The sequence below is a fragment of the Bos taurus genome, chromosome 6 (genome assembly GCF_002263795.3).
Source record: "Bos taurus isolate L1 Dominette 01449 registration number 42190680 breed Hereford chromosome 6, ARS-UCD2.0, whole genome shotgun sequence".
NCBI lineage: Eukaryota > Metazoa > Chordata > Mammalia > Artiodactyla > Bovidae > Bos > Bos taurus.
In genome coordinates, this window is record NC_037333.1 from 57,867,275 (window position 1) to 57,885,994 (window position 18,720).

Genomic DNA, 18,720 nt, shown 5'->3' on the forward strand with positions numbered 1-18,720 from the left:
AATGTTACCTCTCTGATGGTTTCCTATTGCACTGGGAATAAAATCTGAATTTCTTACCATAAAATCAAAACTCTGGGGGCTTGTAAGATCTGACTTCTGCCTCATCTGATCTCATCTCCTACTGCTTTCCCACTTGCCGCTTATACCTTAGCCACATTGACTCTTCTTCAGTGATTCAAGGTCCTTCCCTCCTTGATGCCTTTATAGGCTCCATTTCTTTTGCCTAGAGTATAGACTCATGGCTTGTCTTCTCATTTCATTCAAGCCTCTTCTCAAATGTCATCTCCCCAAAGATGCCTTCCCTGACCATCTAAAAGAGCTCCCACCCCCATCATCTTCTATCCCTTTAATCTGCTTCATTTTCTTTTTTTTTTTTTAACTTTACAATATTGTATTGGTTTTGCCATATATCAACATGAATCCGCCACAGGTATACACGTGTTTCCCATCCTGAACCCTCCTCCCTCCTCCCTCCCCGTACCATCCCTCTGGGTCATCCCAGTGCACCAGCCCCAAGCATCCAGTATTGTGCATCGAACCTGGACTGGCGACTCGTTTCATATATGATATTATGCATGTTTCAATGCCATTCTCCCAAATCACAATCTGCTTCATTTTCTTCCTAGTACTTATCATTACCTGAAATTACATATATATTCACTCGCTGATTTATTTTTGTCTGCATTACTATTCGTTTCCTATTGCTGTTGTAACAAATTACCACAAACTTGGTGGCTTGAACAATGCAAACTTATTATCTTAGAGTTCAGGAGGTTGAATGTCTGAAATGGGCCTCATTGGGCTAAAATCAAGATATCAGCAGGGCTGTGTTCCTTTTGAAGAATTCATTTCCTTGTCTTTGTCATCTCACAATGTCCATCTGCATTCCCTGGCATTTGTCCTCCTTCCATCTTCTAAGTCAGCAACAGCAGGTCAAGTCCTGCTCACATGGCATCATTCTGATACTCTCTGCCTCTTTCCATCTTCGTTATTACATTGGGCCCATATAGATAATCTAAAGTAATCTTCTATTTTAAAGCCAGTTTATTAGCAAGCTCAATTCCATCTGTAGTCTTAATTCCCTTTTGCCCATATAACCTAATATATTCACCAGTTCTGGGGATTCAAACACAGACATCTTGGGGGCAGGGGTCATTATTCTCCCTACCACCCAACACATACTGAAATAGCAATTTTACTGGGAGCCAGAACCAGGTCTTTGTCACTATTCTCCTGCACCTGGCACACAGCAGTGTATATTGCTCCATATATGCTTGTTAAATGAATACTTAATGAAACATACGGTTATAAGAGCTTTATATATAAAGCTTCACAACTACTTCATTTTTACAACTACTCTATGAGGTAAAATCAATCATCATTCCCATTTTACATTTGAGAAAATGGAGGCACAGAGAAGTTAAGGAACTTGCTTAAGGCCACATAGTAAATGCCAGAGTCCAGGGCACAAACTAAAGCAAACTCTAAGGCCTTTGCTCTAACCACCGTGCTATGCCCCTTCATCCCCTTCATGGATCACAGCCTTCTTGTGGCAAAGGGGCTTGTGTAACTCAGTGAAGCTATGAGCTATGCCATACAGGACCACCCAAGATGGACAGGTCATAGTAAAGAGTTCTGACAAAAAAAATGATCCACTGGAGGAAGGAACGACAACCCACACGGTATTCTTGATGCGAGAACCCCATGAACAGTACGAAAAGGCAAAAAGATATGACACTGGAAGATGAGCTCCCCAGATCAGAAGGTGAGCAGTATGCTGCTGGGGAAGAACAGAGGGCAATAGCTCCAGAAAGAGTGAAGCAAATGGGCCAAAGCAGAAATGATGCTCCGTTGTGGGTGTGTCTGGTGGTGAAAGTAAAGTTCAATGATGTAAAGAACAATATTGCATAGGAACTTGGACTGTCAGGTCCATGAATCAAGGTAAATTGAACATGATTAAGCAGGAGATGGCAAGAATGAATATCAGCATCTTAAGTATCAGTGAACTAAAATGTACAGGAATGGGTGATTTAATTCAGATGACCATAATATCTACTACTATGGGCAGAGAATCAGAAGAAATGGAGTTGCCCTCATAATCAAAAAAACTATCCAAAATGCAGTACTTGGCTGCAATCTCAAAACAATAGAATGACTTTGGTTCATTTCCAAGGCAGACCATTCAAAATCACAGTAATCCAAGTCTATGCCCCAACCACTAAACCTCAAGAAGTTGAAGTTGACAGGCTCTATGAAGACCTACAAGACCCTTCTCCACCCCCCAAACAGATGTCCTTCTCATCATAGGAGATTGGAATGCAAAATTACAAAGTCAAGAGATACCTGGAATAACAGGAAATTTTGGCCTTGGAGTACAAAATGAAGCAGGGCAAAGACTAACAGTTTTGTCAAGAGAACATGTTAGTCATAGCAAACACCCTTATCCAACAACACAAGAGATGACTGTATACATGGATATTACCAGATAGTCAATACCAAAATCAGATTGATTATATTCTTTGCAGCTGAAGATGGAGAAGCTCTATACAGTCAGCAAAACCAAGACCTGGAGCTGACTGTGGCTCAGATCAGGAGCTCCTTATGGCAAAATTGAGGTTTAAATTGAAGAAAGTAGGGAAAACCACTAGGCCATTAAGGTATGACCTAAATCAAATCCCGTATGATAGTACAGTGGAGGTAACAAATAGATTCAAGGGATTAGATCTGGTAGACAGAGTGCCTAAAGAACTATGCACAGAGGTTTGTAACATTGTACAGGAAGCGATGACCAAAACTATCCCCAAGAAAAAGAAATGCAACAAGGCAACACGGTTGTTTTACAAAAAGTTGAGTAAAGAAGAGAACTGAAAGGCAAGGGAGAAAGGGAAAGATACACCCAATTGAATACAGAGTTCTAGAGAATAGCAAGGAGAGATAAGGCCTTTGTAAGTGAACAATGCAAAGTAAGAGAGGAAGACAATAGAATGGGAAAGACTAGAGATCCCTTCAAGAAAATTGGAGATATCAAGAGAACATTTCATGCAAGAATGGGTACGATAAAGGAGAGAGATAGTAAGAAACAGAAGCCGAAGAGATTAAGAAGAGGTGGCAAGAATACACAGAAGAACTATACAAGAAAGGTCTTAATGACACAGATAACCATGATGGTGTGGTCCCTCACCTAGAGCCAGACATCCTGGAGTGTGAAGTCAAGTGGGCCTTAGGAAGCATTACTATGAACAAAGCTAGTATAGGTGACAAAATTGCAGCTGAGCTATTTACAATCCTAAAAGATGCTGCTGCTAAAGTGTTGCACTCAATGTATCAGCAAATTTGGAAAACTCACAAGTGGCCACATGACTGGAAAAGGTCAGTTCTCATTCCAATCCCAAAGAAGGGCAATGCCAAAGAATGTTCAAACTATTGTACAGTTTCTCTCATTTCACAAGCTAGCAAGGTTATGTTCAAAATTCTTCAAATTAGGCTTCAGCAGAACATGAACCAAGAACTTCCAGATACACAACCTGGGTTTCAAAGATGCAGAGGAACCAGAGATCAGACTGCCAACATTCGTTGGAGAAAACGAGGGAATTTCAGAAAAACATCTACTTCTGCTTCATTGACTACACTAAAGCCTTTGGCTGTGTGTGGTCCACAAAGAACTGTGGAAAATTCTTAAGGAGATGGGAATACCAGACTACTTTATCTGTCTCTTGAGAAACCTGTATGCGAGTTAAGAAGTAACAGAACCAGACATGGAATAACTGACTGGTTCAAAATTGGGAAAGGAGTACATCAAGGCTGTATGTGGTTACTCTGCTTATTTAACTTACATTCAGAGTACATCATGCAAAATGCCAGGCTAGATGAATCACAAGCTGGAATCAAGACTGCCAGGGGAAATACCAACAACCTCAGATACCAGATAATACACTCTGATGGCAGAAAGTGAAGAAGAATTCCAGAAAAACATCTACTTCTGCTTTATTGACTATGCTAAAGCCTTTGACTCTGTGGATCACAACAAACAGTGGAAAATTCTTAAAGAGATGGGAATACTAGACCACCTTACCTGCCTCCTGAGAAATCTGTATGCAGGTCCAGAAGCAACAGTTAGAACCGGACATGGAACAACGAACTGATTCCAAATTGGAATGGAGTATGTCAAAGCTGTATATTGTCACCCTGCTTATTTAACTTATATGCAGAGTACATCATGCAAAATGCTGGACTGGATGAAGCACAGCCAGAATCATGACTGCAGGGGAAAAAATCAATAACCTCAGATATGCAGATGACACCATCCTTATGGCAGAAAGTAAAGAGGAACTAAAGAGCCTGTTGATGAAAGTAAAAGAGAAGAGTGAAAAAGCTGACTTAAAACTCAACATTAACAAAACTAAGATCACGGCATCCAGCCCCATCAATTCATTGCAAATAGAAGGGGAACAGTGGAAACAGTGCCAGATTTTACTTTCTTGGGCTCCAAAATCACTGAAGATGGTGACTGCAACCATGGAATTCAAAGACGCTTCCTCCTCAGGAGGAAAGCTGTGACAAATCTAGACAGCATGTTAAAAAAAACAGAGGCATTTTGCCAACAAAGTCCATACAGTCAAAGCTATGGTTTTTCTAGTAGTCATGTGTGGATGTGAGAGTTGGACCATAAAAAAGTTGAGAGCCAAAGAATTGGTGCTCTTGAACTATAGTGTTGGAGAAGAGTCTTGAGAGTCCCTTGGACAGCAAGGAGATCAAAGCAGTCAATCATAAAGGAAATCAACCCTGAATATTCATTGGAAAGACTGATGCTGAAGCTGAAGCTCCAATACTTTGGCCATCTGATGCCAAGAACCGACTCATTAGAAAAGACCCTGATGCTGGGAAAGATTGAAGGCAGAAGGAGAAGGGGACAACAGAGGATGAGATGGTTGAATGACATCACCAATTCAATGGACAAGAGTTGAACAAACACCAGGAGATAGTGGAGGACAAAGGGGCCTGGTGTGCTTCAGTCCATGGGGTTGCAAAGAGTCAGACATGACTTAGCAACTGAACAACAAACACCCACTCCTAAAGGAATCATGGTAAAGGGAAAGGTGGGCCCTCCAAAATCTGCTTTGACTAAAGCAAGTGGCAAGTCTCAGTGGAAGGCTCAGGGAATACTATTCCCCTTCACACAAGGCTATGGGGTCTCTGTCTAGATACTGCTCATAAGAGAAACTCAGTCATTTGAGGGGAAACTTATTTCAATCTTTCAGCCAGGTCTGGTTTGCTCCACTAATCACAGCTACCCACAGGTTCCGGAGGATTCTTTCAAGCTAAACTCAAACTCTTTTTGTTTTCCTGAGTGGGCCTCTGGTGTAGAATCACTGTCTGCTTTCTTGCTGTGGTGAACTGAGTTGGACCTTGAAGAAACTCAGGAACCAACACCACCTTGGCTTCCAGGCTAGATCAGAATCAACCTTCTATAGCATTTCCCCTGAGTCTCACTCTCATCTTGCCCTAAGAGCAAAGACCCCTTGCCTCCAAACTCATGATGCAGAATGCTTCGGAGGAGGGAAAGTAAGTGAGGGACTTTTATAACCATTTCCCTCCATTCCTCCCCAAATTTCCATCTCCCAGGCCAAGAGAGGGGGTGGATGAGGCATTGTTCTAAGAGGACCCATTGTATGTTTGACAAATACCAGGACCCCTCCCTCAAGAGGCTGGGAAGAAGAAAAGAGAGTGGGTGGCCAACAGTCGGTGCTTTTATTTTCTGGCGTGTAATCCAGAACATGGATAATTCCCACAAACATAATCAAGTTAGCAATCCATGTATAATTTGGCAATATGCTTTCTAGTTAAATAACGACTTAAATTGCTTTGGGGATTTTTTAAAGGAAAATTTACTTAGTCATTTTAATAAGAATGTTCCTGGGAAACAAATTTTTCAAAGAATTTTGCAGCAAATAAGACTAAGGTCAAAGAATTATCTCTAGGTCTGTCATAACAACTGTTCTGAGTACATTATCTCCCCTTTAATGATCCCACTACCATGCCCACACATCCTCTCTATCTATCTACCTATCTACCTACCTGCTGCTGCTGCTGCTAAGTCGCTTCAGTCATGTCCGACTCTGTATGACCCCAATAGATGGCAGCCCACCAGGCTCCCCCATCCCTGGGATTCTCCAGGCAAGAACACTGGAGTGGGTTGCCATTTCCTTCTCCAATGCATGAAAGTGAAGTCACTCAGTCGTGTCCGACTCTAGCGACCCCATGGACTGCAGCCTACCAGGCTCCTCCATCCATGGGATTTTCTAGGCAAAAGTACTGGAGTGGGGTGCCACTGTCTTCTCCCATCTACCTACCCACCTATCTCTATTTATTTCTCACGACCATCTCAACCATATGCACACATCCATTTATATACACACTTCCATATTTCCTCCTAGTATCTCCCAATTACCCAGGAATTCTCCCAGTCCTCCTGCATGCTGTCCTGCTCTTCACTTCTACAGATAATTCCACTTGCATAATTGTAGCATTGGAATTATCCAGTTCAATTGTAATTATTCAATTATTCATTGACTGCTATCCATGTAGACTGTTATCAGTCCCTATGAATAAACTGGTATCCCAGCTCCAACACTTACTATCTCTGTGGCTTTAGGAAAAAATTATTTAACTTCTCTGAGCCTCTGCATCTGAAACTGGCATGATGATGGTACCTATCCTATGCTCAATATTGAGCATCAACCATGCACCTGACCTTGTTCTAGGTACAGAGGATACAAGAATTAAAAAAAAAAAAAAAAAGATGAAATTCTTATTCTTAGCAAGGTTATATTCCAGTGGGAAGGAAATGAGCATCAAAGAAACAAATTTGATAATTTCAGAGAATTGCTATTAAAGGTAATACACAGTAACATAAGGTAAGTTTAGGGAGGAGGTGCTAGCCAGCCTCAAAGAAGGGCATTCAAATGGTCGCCTCCTGGTTTTCCTGTCCTTGTACACCTCTCACTACACTGCATGGAGCTGGCTGAGGTAACCAATAGAGTGTTATGGAAATTACAGTGTGTGGTTTCCAAGGACAGGTCACAAAAGACATTGCAGCTTCTATCTCTTTCTTGGGTCACTTACTCTGGGGGAAGGCAGCTGCCATGTTGTGAGAACATTCAAATGGTTTCATGGACAATCCTATGGCAAGGTGGTGATGAAAGACTAGCGCTGACCTTGCCAACAGCTAGTACTGACCTTGCCAACAGCTAGTACTGACCTTGCCAACAGCCGATGTCTACCTGCCATGTTGAAAGTGATGCTTGCAACCCTAGCAAATTCATAAAAGACTCCAAGCCGTAACAAGTCAGCCAATTTGTGCTGGAAGTCTGACCCACAAAAACTATAAGACTATCATTTTTACTGTGGTTTTTAAGCTACTAAGATTTGAAGCCATTTGGTACACGGCAATAAATAATTAATACAGAGAGTCTTAGATAGGATGATCAGGAAAGGCTTCAGTGAGCTTCATTGAGCTTGGGTCATTGTGCAGATTAAACAAATAAGACGCATGAAATGCTTAACACAGAGTCAGACTTTTGGTATCTGCTCAGTAAACACTGGCTATGGTTATTTTTATTATTTGTGGTGAGATTAGTCTTCACCCAACACCCTCCTACTACAGATGAGGATCTTGAGACCTAGGGACTTTCAGACATTTGTCCCTATCACCCAAAGCAAGTGTGAGCTGACCCAAGTCTGTGGGTTGGATCTCCTAGATTCTGCTAGAACCTAAACCAGACTTCTTCCTTCTTCACTCTGTCTCTTCTTTCCTTGCACAAAATCTGTTGAAGTGAGAACATGAGGAGGCTGCCTACAGATTACGACTCTACTGAGTCAGTTCTACCATCCATGGTCGACAGAGCAGGGTGCAGGGAGAAACTGGGTGTGGTGTGTGCAAAGGAGGAACTATTCAGTGGCTCACCCAGGAGGGCTTCTTCATAAAGGAATGGCCGCGGCCAGATGAGCACTTCTGAACCGATGTGAAACACACTCTTCTTTGCTAACCGCCACTGGGAACTCAACAGCTGTTTTTAATATTTTGATGCTAATCACCTGAAAGGCCATGGGGAGGAGGAAAGACAGAAAGGCAGATTGTCTGCACAGCCATGAGCCTATCTGTGCCTCCGCCTAAACAAATCTTTTCAGAACAGGCTGGCTCCCATATGCTGCTGTTCTCCCGCCATGGGGTCAAGGATACAGCCCACTTTCTCTCTTGGTGGCCACCACACCCATTCTCTCCCTGGGCGTTCTGTCCTCCCCTCCACCCCCATGACCAGCTGTGGAGTAGTGCGTGTCCCACATACCTCCCTCTTTCCTTGTAGCCTTCATAGATAAGCTCACAGGCTCTGCTTATTATAGAGTTCACTGCTAGTAACTGTAGAGAAATAGATAGCAAGCAAAGAAAAAAAACCAAAGTTGGGGAAATTACAAAGACTACAGAACCTTTTAACACAGCCATGTCACTCCCTTACTTAAAACCTTTCCTTTGGGTCACATCCCATTACCTACAGAACAAATCCCAAGCTCTTTCAGGAGGCACACAAAGTTCTCCAAGGTCTTGTCTGGGCTTAAATCTCTACTCTGCACTTGCAAGCCATGTGGACTTGAACAAGTTTTCTTTGTGTCTGATTTTCTTCTGATGTAATAAAGGAATCATAATATAGAGTTGTGAGAATTAAATGAGTTAATATATATACAACCATAGGTCAGTATCTGGCACATAGTAATGTTCAAGAAATGTAATCAATTACGATGATGATGATGATGACAATGATAATGATGAAGAACATCTCTGAAACCTTGTCCATTACTCGCTGTCTACAGACCTTGAAGTACTCTCACATATGTTGTTGTTGTTGATCAGTAGCTAAGTCACGTTCAACTCTTTGCAATCCCATGGACTGCAGCATACCAGGCCCCTCTGTCCTCCACTATCTTCTGTAGTTTGCTCAAATTCACATTCATTGAGTTGGTGATGCTATCTAACCATCTCATCCTCTGCCTCTCCCTTCTCCTGTTCCCTTCAATCTTTCCCTGCTTCAAGATCTTTTCCAATAAGCCAGCTCTGCCCATCAGGTGGTCAAAGTATTATAGTTTCAGCTTCAGCATCAGTCTTTCCAATGAATATTCAGAGTTGATTTCTTTTAGGATCAATTGGTTTGATCTCCTTGCTGTCCAAGGGACTCTCAAGACTCTTCTCCAGCACTACAGTTCAAAAGCATCAATTCTTTGGCACTCAGCCTTCTTTATGGTCCAACTCTCACATCCATACATGATTACTGGAAAAACCATAGTTTTGACTATGCAAACTTTGTTTGCAAAATGATGTCTCTACTTTTTAATATGCTGTCTAGGTTTCTCATAGGTTTCAATCCAAGGAGCAAGTGTCTTTTAATTTTGTGCTGTAGTCACCATCTACAGTGATTTTGGAGACCAAGAAAATAAAATCTGTCACTGCTTACACTTCTTCCCCTTCTATTTGCCATGAAGTGATGGGACCAGATACCATGATCTTAGTTTTGTTAATATTGAGTTTTAAGTCAGCTTTTTCATTTTCCTCTTTCACTCTCATCAAGAGGATTTTTAGTTCCTCTTCACTTTTTCTTACCATTAGAGTGGTATCATCTGCATATATGAGGTTGTTGATATTTCTCCCAGCAATCTTGATTCCAGCTTGTGATTCATCTAGCCTGGCATTTCACATGATGTACTATACATATAAGTTAAATAAGCAGCGTGACAATACACAGCCTTGGCATACTCCTTTCCCAATTTTGAACCAGTCAATTGTTCCATATAAGGTTCTAGCTGTTGCTTCTTGACCTGCATACAGGTTTCTCAGGAGACAGATAGGTAGTCTGGTATTCCCATCTCTTAAAGAATTTTCCATTTTGTTGTGATCCACACAGTCAAAGGCTTTAGTGTAGTCAATGAAGCAGAAGTAGATGTTTTCTGGAATTCTCTTGCTTTCTCTATGATCCAGCAAATGTTGCGATTTGATCTCTGTTTCCTCTGCCTTTTCTAATCCCAGCTTGTACATCTGGAAATTCTTGGTTCATATACTGCTGAAGCCTAGCTTGAAGGATTTTAAGTATAACTTTACTAGCATGTGAAATGAGTGCAACTGTATGGTAATCTGAACATTCTTTGGCACTCTCCTCCTTTGTTGGGATTGGAATGAAAATTGACCTTTTCCAGTCCTGTGACCACTGCGAGTTTTCCAAATTTGCTGACATATTGAGTACAACACTTTAACAGCATCATCTTTTAGGATTTTAAATAGCTCAGCTGCAATTTCATCACCTACATTAGCTTTGTTCATAGAGATGCTTCCTAAGGCCTACTTGACTTCACACTTCAGGATGTCTGGCTCCAGATGAGTGAGCATATCGTTGAGGTTATCAGGATCTTTAGGATCTTTTTGTAAAATTCTTCTGTGTATTCTTGCCACATATTTTACCATGCTGTTAATTACTTCCGTGCTATTTTGCTCAATTCCCCTGTATCTAGACAGACTTTACCCTCCCCTAAGCCTGGCTCACATCTGGGTCCTTAGAGAAGATTCTACTCAAGCAAGCCTCCTCTGGGAGGCATTCCATGTCCATCCTCTCATCACACACACTTGCTCAGGTATCTTCTTCTGTGCTCCTATAACAACCCATGCATACCTCCTTCAAGAAAATACGTGTAGGGAATTCCCTGGCAGCCCAGTGATCAGGACTCTGCACTTTCACTGCCAAGGGCCCAAGTTCAGTCTCTGGTCAGGGAACTAAATTCCCACCAAAAAGAGGGGAAAAAAAAGGAAAGGAAATATGTGTATATGTTAATTATCTAGAGCTGCATAACAATGTATTCCAAAACTTAATGGGGTCAAAGAATAGCCATTTTATTTGTTCAAAATGCTATGGGTCAAGCTTTTAGATAAAGCTTAGCTGGGTGGTTCTGCTCCACATGGCATCAGCTGAGGTCATTCACTCAGCTGAATTCATTCAGCCCCTGGACAGAACAGAAGGCTCATGACGTGTGCACTCACGTGTCCTCAGCGGTCCTCTCACGTTGCTGCTCTGTGTGGCTAGCTTCGGCTTCTTCACCGGACTGTGGGCTTAGGGTAGATCAGCTTCTAACATGGTGGCTGGCTTGCTAAGAAGAACAATTTTAAGTGGCAAAAACCAAAGCTGTAGCTCCCTTAAGGCCCAAGCTCGAAAATTACACAACATTGCTTACACCACATTCTACTAGTCAAAGCAAGTGATAGAACAAGCTCAAATCCAAAAGAAGGAGTAAAAAGCATGTATAGCCATCTTGAAGTCACCACCACAGGTCCCTGCCCTTAAGATGCTGAGGTCCTTGAAGGCAAAGAGATGATTCTGTATTAGTGTTGGTACCCCCAGCACCTAACTGGGAGGAGTGCCTGGTTTAGAGTAGGTGCGTAACAAGTTGATGTGTGAACTCCCACCAAACATGGAAAGCTCTAGAAGTAGGTGAACTGGTCTAACAAAACACTCAAGGCAGCTCCTCTGGCAGCTGTCAAAACCTCCCACCCACGACCTCTGCTTCTCATCAAATCCATCTTCAGTTCATTCCCAGCACAACAAAAAGTACAAGCAATGCCAAAGTCATCAATCAAGTACCAGTGTCTCTAACCAGCTTTAACACAGATAAAGCGCAGAAGTGAAAGATGTTAGTGTAGTCGGAATGTTCTATAGGCTTATCTAAGTGATAGATTAAATAAAAACGTACCTGTGTAAAAATATTTTCAACCCTAGTGCTATGGGGATCCAGAGCATCCCCAACCAAAAGGTCTCTCAGTTCCCCCTGTTTGGGATAAACCCTCACCCCAACCTCACGCAAACAGCAACAAAAGCCAGCATCTAGCCCATGAGGCTCACTCCTGAGTTCTCTAAGGAAAGCCCTGTTTCTGTTGCCTATGGCTCAGGGCAGCAGCCTGAGACTACTACCAGAATACCAACCTTCCAAGAGCAGACTCCAGGGGCATTGCCTTGGGGAAGGGAAGGGATGAGTCAGCCCAGACCACCAGCAGTTGTCTGTAGAAGAATGTCCAGGCCCTGTGTACAGCCAGCAAGGGCACAGACACTCAGTTTTTAATGAGGAAACCACTGGGAGGAAAACAAACACAGTTTTAAAATATCTGAGTCAGCAAATTGACTTTTTCATTCATCTGAGAGGCCCAGGCCTTCTCCAATAGGATCAATCAGGTCCATTCCTAACCTGGAATCTGAAATAGCTGGAGGTACCTGAGGGGAGCAGGCACAGACAGAACCCACCTGGCACTTAACAGAGGTAGAGAAGCAGCTCTTCTTCCCTCCCTGTAGCGGAGGACAACTTGGCAGAGGCTAGCCATCCTGCAAAGAATCACTTATACATGTTAGGAGTGTGCTGGATGCATGAGAAAATGACCCATTTAGCAACTCTCTAGAATCCCTGAAAATGAAGAGCGCTACCCAAATCACCATATTGTCTTTTTATGAGGCAACCAGGAGTAGACAGTGTAAGGGCAGGGAAAAATACAGACCCCTTTCCTTCACATTATAAGCTAGGCAGAATCCTGGCAGCTATAACATATAGGCAGATGGAGGAGGGACCACATTTTAAATTCCTCGGGTTACTCAGCTCCTTTTCCAGTGCCCTTCATTTCCCCCCAGAAACAGAGTAAAAAATAAGAGACCCATGCTAAACATCGGTGTATCCAACCAACAGATATTTAATGAGATATTTAACCTAAAACATATCAGGCCCTCCTCCAGAATGGAGCTAGCAAAAGAAACTAGGAGACAAGACGTCTGCTATGTTGGAATTCTCCAACAAGGAAATAAAAAGGGAATTTTAGATCATAAGTGACATGAAGAGAATAAACTAGGAGAAGTGTGACAGAGAATGGCTTCTTTAAGGAGAGAACACCTCTCTGAAAAGGAGGCATTCAGAGCCTTCAGTGATGACACAGAGAGAGCCATAACCTGAGAGAGAAGAGCCCCAGGCAGAGGGGACAGCAAGCACACCCTTGAGACAGAAATGAGCCTGCTGTCTTTAAGGAACAGAATGGAGACCAATGCAAAAATTAACAAACATGGTGTGAGATAATGTGGGTGAGATAGACAAGGGCTCTATCATGCAGGGCCTTGAATATCACAGCAAAGCATTTGAATTTTATTTTACTCCATATTCTGTCTAAATATTCCTACTCCTGGTTCTTTAGCACTGCAATGCTTTATTCATCAGAGACATGGATGCTCCCAAACAAAGGTCCTCAAAATGTAGTGCCCAGGCCAATAACATTGGCATCTCTCTGGGAATTTATTAAAAATGCAAACCTGCTGAATCAAAAACTCTGAAGGTGGGGTCCAGAAATCTGCATTTAGTAAGCCCTCCAGGTAGTTCTGATACATGGTAGTTTGAGAACTACTGCTCCAGAGAAAATAACTTTCTAGACTACTGAAACTTCTGTAAGTACAACACATTGATAAAGAAAACAAGAAAATGGGCATTATATGTTTCAGTGTGGTTCCTATCTTTTAAAAACAAAGGGAATAAAGGAAATAAAAACAATATATGACCTTTTATGAATAATTCATGATCCTCATTGTGTGGACTCTGACATGTTCTGAGGGTCTAGGAAAACACGTAAAGCTGCTTGTTCCTATACTTATTGTCCCCAAATGGCTATTCTTTGTGAGACTTTTGCTTGCTTTTGATAGCTACTCTATACCTTTCTTTGTTCTTAAGCATTGGCTTCACTTAATCAGAGTAGAACAATGAAATAAGTAATAGACATATTCAAATATAGGCCAAAATTTTATTAGATTTGTAAGACATAAAATTACTCTGTCAGTTGCTATAAAACCTTCCAAATTATTACTCTCAATTTTTGTACTTTTCTCAGACCATAGCACTGATATAAAAGACCCATGAAAAGTTTTATGTATGTTTAATTGAAGTCCTGTAGGGTGAAGACAGAGATAATGGAACAGAAATAAGACTTGAAGAGATAACAGCTGAAACTTTTCCAAAACTAATTGAATATATCAACTGTTAGATTCAGGAAATCCAAAACTGAAAATAAAGTAAAACTTAGGTACTTTAAAGCAAAACTGCTAAAGACCATGAACAAAGAAGATAAAAGCAGCCAGAGGAAGAAGACAGATTTCCATCAAAGGACCAATGATTAAACTGACAACTAATTTCTCAACAGTAGCCAAAAGATATCTAAGACAACGGAATTGGGAGACAAGAGAACATGGGTCATAAAAACAGATTAAGAAATTACATACAGATGCTGAAAATAGAAAGAAAGGTTGGTTTCATAGTCCTCTGAGCTACCAAACCAGGATTCTTTAAATTACCCCTGACCAGCAATGGTCAAGTCGCTCTAGAAATGAGGAATGGAAGTGTGGGGGGACAAGAAACTAGACAAGGCTTTATATAACTCTTCCTTCATATGCACACACACCAGGCAAGAGTGTTTTGTTTTTTTATTTCATCTGGACTCCCATAGCACCCTGCACATCCCTCTTTCCCATCATGTGTAAGGCAATAAATAGTAAATCGCTTTTCTGTCCACTTACACTCAGTCACATTACACTGTGAATTTATGAAAAATAAAGACAGGGTTGTATTTGTCTTTGAATCCAAATACCTAGCAGAGTGATTGACATAAGAAGCTTCCATTAAATACTGAATGAATTAATAGACAAATGAAAGAATCAATGATGTTGTTTCATTTGCAAGAACCAGAGATCTGAACCTCCTTCCCAAGTCTCCTCCTGCCTCATCCACAATTTGTCACTACCAGCTTCTTCCCAATCCTGTAGAAAGAAGCCTGGAGCCTGAGGGTACATTCCCTGGCTTCTTTTATTTCAACCAAAATATTCAAATAGTTGCCTGATATTTACCTGAATGTTGCTTCTATTTTCTTCTGCAGATCTGGGTGGGACTATTCTTGAGAGTGACTATGCCGAAAAGATATTGCCTTCCTCATGATCTACGCCACCTCCATTCTTTACTTCTGGTCAAATAACTGGGGTTAGGTTTCAAGGTAGCCCAAGTGAAGAAATGCAATGCTTGGTCCAGAAGAAAACATCCTGTCCTCAGAAGGAGCTGCAGGATTTGATGAAAATGTATCAGCCTGATCTAGGGGGACACATGTGGGAACAAGTTCAAGGATGAAACACAGGAAAGGAAGGAGGAGAGCAGAATACAAAGGTGAGGGAAGGGTTGTTGACTTGGGAGCCCCCTTAAAGTTAGAATGATTGCATTTCTGAATGGCTCCTTGAAGTTTGGGCATGATGCTTTACAGTAAATTACAGGGAGAGGCTGCACTACCATGGCAGAAAATTGAGGACAGGATCAGAATGTTCAGGGAGACAGAAATGTTAGAACAAATTTATGTGAGACACATGCTTCCTGGGAGGGTTCAGGGGACAGTCCCTGCTTTAGGGCAATAAGGAGTATGTCAGTCAGGGGAAACTACATCCCTGAGAAGCTTGGAGATAACTGTCCATTGTGGGCCAGGGTGAGAAGAGGTGACCCTGCCATATAACTGGGCTCCCTAGACTCGGGGGGAATGATGGGATTCCAGAATAACAAAGGCCAAGAAGCCAGTGCTTCACCACCAGAGTCCAGGTGGACATAAAACACAAAGGCAACAAGGCCAGAGGGACAACCAGAGCTGTCATCTGGTGCCTCCACCCACGAGGTTTTGCTGAAGGCTAATAGACCGTGGTGTTCCCGGGACTGGGACAGATGATCAGCCAATAAAGGTATTGCGTGACTTGTATAACAAGAAGGGAAAAAAAAATCAAGGGCTATCAAGAAGAACGTTGATGTGCTCATAATTTCCAGATCTGAGTCAGTACTCAGACCCCTAATCTGGGTCCCCTTGAGAAAGGGTCTGGCAATGTCTCCCACACGAGTGAAGTCTTTAGGAGTTCAGTGATCTAAGGCATGTCAGGACATCCCCTGACAGATAAAGAACACATTATTACATGTTGGGCTTACTACTACTAAGAAAGAAACACAATGCTAGCTAAGCCCCTTAAGGTTTTGGAGAAACATAACCTATAATAGGGAATATTGCTATGTATTGGGTGACTGAAGTCGTTTGAGGTCTGGAGCAAGAGAGGGCTCTGCAGTAGATCCAGGCTGCCATGTGAGGTGCCCTTGGCTCGTGTGATCTGGCAGATCCAATGATACTAGAGGTATCTGTGACAGATAGGGATCCAGGGTAGAGTCTCTGGCAAGCCCCAATAGGAGAGCCACAGGACAGACTCTTATAGCTCTTCTGGAAGGGAAAATGACTTCCTATTTGAAAAGCAGCTTCTGGCATGTGATAGGGCCATATTAGAGATACATTGCTCCCTCTGGCAACTGCCTCAATTTGGGGGGGGGGGTGCGGGGGTTGCTTCTCTTTATACTTAATTTCTTGAAAAATAATCTATATATTCACAATTTCCACTTATTCTCTTCTGACTTTGTTTCAAAACTACTCCAAATCAGGTTTTCACCCCCACAATCTCACTAAAACCGGTTTTTGTGAACTTTACCAACAACTTCCATGTTCCAAATACAATAACTAACTTTAAGTCCTCTTTGAACTTGATCTGTCAGCAGCCTCTGAGCCATTAGGACATGCCCTTTCTTGGGGCTTCCCTGGTAGCTCAGAAGATAAAGAATCTGCCTGCAAAGCAGGAGACACAGGTTTGATCCCTGAGTCTGGAAGATCCCCTGGAGAAGAGAAGAGTATGGCAACCCACGCTAGTATTCTTGCCTGGCGAACTCCATGGACAGAGGATCCTGGCAGGCTTACAGTTCACGGGGTCACAAAGAGTCTAACACGACTGAGTGACTAACACTTTCACTTTTCTTTAAATAGCTTCTCCCCTTGTCCCTGGGACTTTCCTCTTTCTTCCTATCTCACTGGTTCCTCCTTATCACCTTGGCTGGTTCTTCTCATGTTCTCAGCTACTAATGCTGGCATCCCCAAGGCTCAGCCTCAGGTTACTTTTCATTCCATCTATATTCTCTCTTCCTAGGTGACATTATCTCATCCACAGCTTCAATTCTTTTACATGCTTCGCATTCCCAAATTTATACCTCTAACCCTACCTCCTTCCCTCATGCATCCAACAGTCTATTAGACCTCTCTACTAGACATCTGATAGATAGACTTAATTCCAAAGACGAATTCTGGCTCCCCCACTTCCAAATATGTCCCTCCTCCAGGCTTCCCAATCTTAGTAAACAACAGCTCTACTCATCCAGCTCCTCAGACCCAAAACCTTGACTCATTTTTTGCTCCTTTCTTTCCAGGCTCACATTCCATTCACCAGAAAATCTTGCCAGTTATTCCTTCAAAATATTTAGAATCTGTTAAATCCTTAGTCTAAGCCACCATCCTCCTTGCTTAGATTCTCGTATCCTGTTTTCATGCTTCCATCTTTGCCCTATTCAATTTATTTTAAAATCAGTAGCCAGCCACAATGATCTTGCCCCACTTCTACTGAAAACCTTCCACAAGCTTCCCATTTCCTTCAGGATAAAATCCAAAGTCCTTATAGTGACCCACAAAGCCCCACAACATCTGCACAACCCATGATTCTGGATCCCCTTTGACTTCACTTCCAACACTTTCCCTGAACCCTCTCTGGACACCCCTTTTTCTTTGACATGCTTCCTTCAGTCAGCCTCAGGGCTCACTGCCTCACTTCTGCTCCAACTCCACTTCCTCAGATACACTACTCCTTTCCATCTCCTGGAGCCCTCTCTATTTCTCTTCCTAGCAGGTCTCACTACTTGGTAGATTATACAACATTAATTTTATTGTCTGGCCCAACCCAGTAGATTGTAAGTTTGGGGAGAGCAATAGCTTGTTTAATTTCTACGTCCTCAGCCCTTAGGACAGTGGTTGGAATAAGTTAAATATTGAATAGATTTTTGTTGAGTGCATGAGTAATTTTAATCCTAGTGTATAGGAGGAGAAATATAGATTAAAAATGCTTAAGACCTATATACACAATAGGACATTACTCACTCATCACAGACAATGAAATCTTCCCCTTTGCAACAACCCAGATGGACCTAGAGGGTATTGCGCTAAGTGAAATAAATCAGACAGAGCAAGACAAATACTATATGATTTCACTATACATGGAATCTAAAAAAAAAAAAACAACAAGATAAGCAAAACAAAATAGATACAGACTCATAGATACAGAGAAACTGGTAGTTGCTAGTTCATTTCAGTCATGTCCGACTCTTTGCGACCCATGGACTGCAGCACGCCAGGCCTCCTTGTCCATCATCAACTCCCGGAGTTTACTCAAACTCATACCCATTGAGTCAGTGATGCCATCCAATCATCTCATCCTCTGTCGTCCCCTTCTCCTCCTGTCTTTAATCTTTCCCAGCATCAGGGTCTTTTCCAGTGAGTCAGTTCTTTGCATCAGGTGGCCAAAGTATTGTAGTTTCAGCTTCAACATCAGTCCTTCCAATGAATATTCAGGTAGTTGCTAGAGGGGAATTTACATCAAAATAGGTGAGAAAAATCCAGAAGTACAAACTTCATCGTAAAATAAATAAGTCATGGGGATGTAATATATAAGCACAGGGAATATAGTCAATAATATCATAAAAACTTTGTATAGTGGCTGAGTCTTGATGGTTACT

The 18,720-nt window shown here is 42.1% G+C and overlaps 1 long non-coding RNA gene across 3 annotated transcripts in view; it reads right to left on the reverse strand.

Annotated features, from left to right (window-relative positions):
* Positions 1-359: 359 nt before the first annotated feature.
* LOC132345500 (uncharacterized) overlaps positions 360-18,720 on the reverse strand; it is a 58,018-nt gene continuing 39,657 nt past the window's right edge. For all 3 annotated transcript variants that reach the window (XR_009494868.1, XR_009494867.1, XR_009494866.1), the window contains exon 2: positions 360-18,563. This is a non-coding gene — a long non-coding RNA (uncharacterized lncRNA). The remainder of the gene's footprint in view (positions 18,564-18,720) is intronic.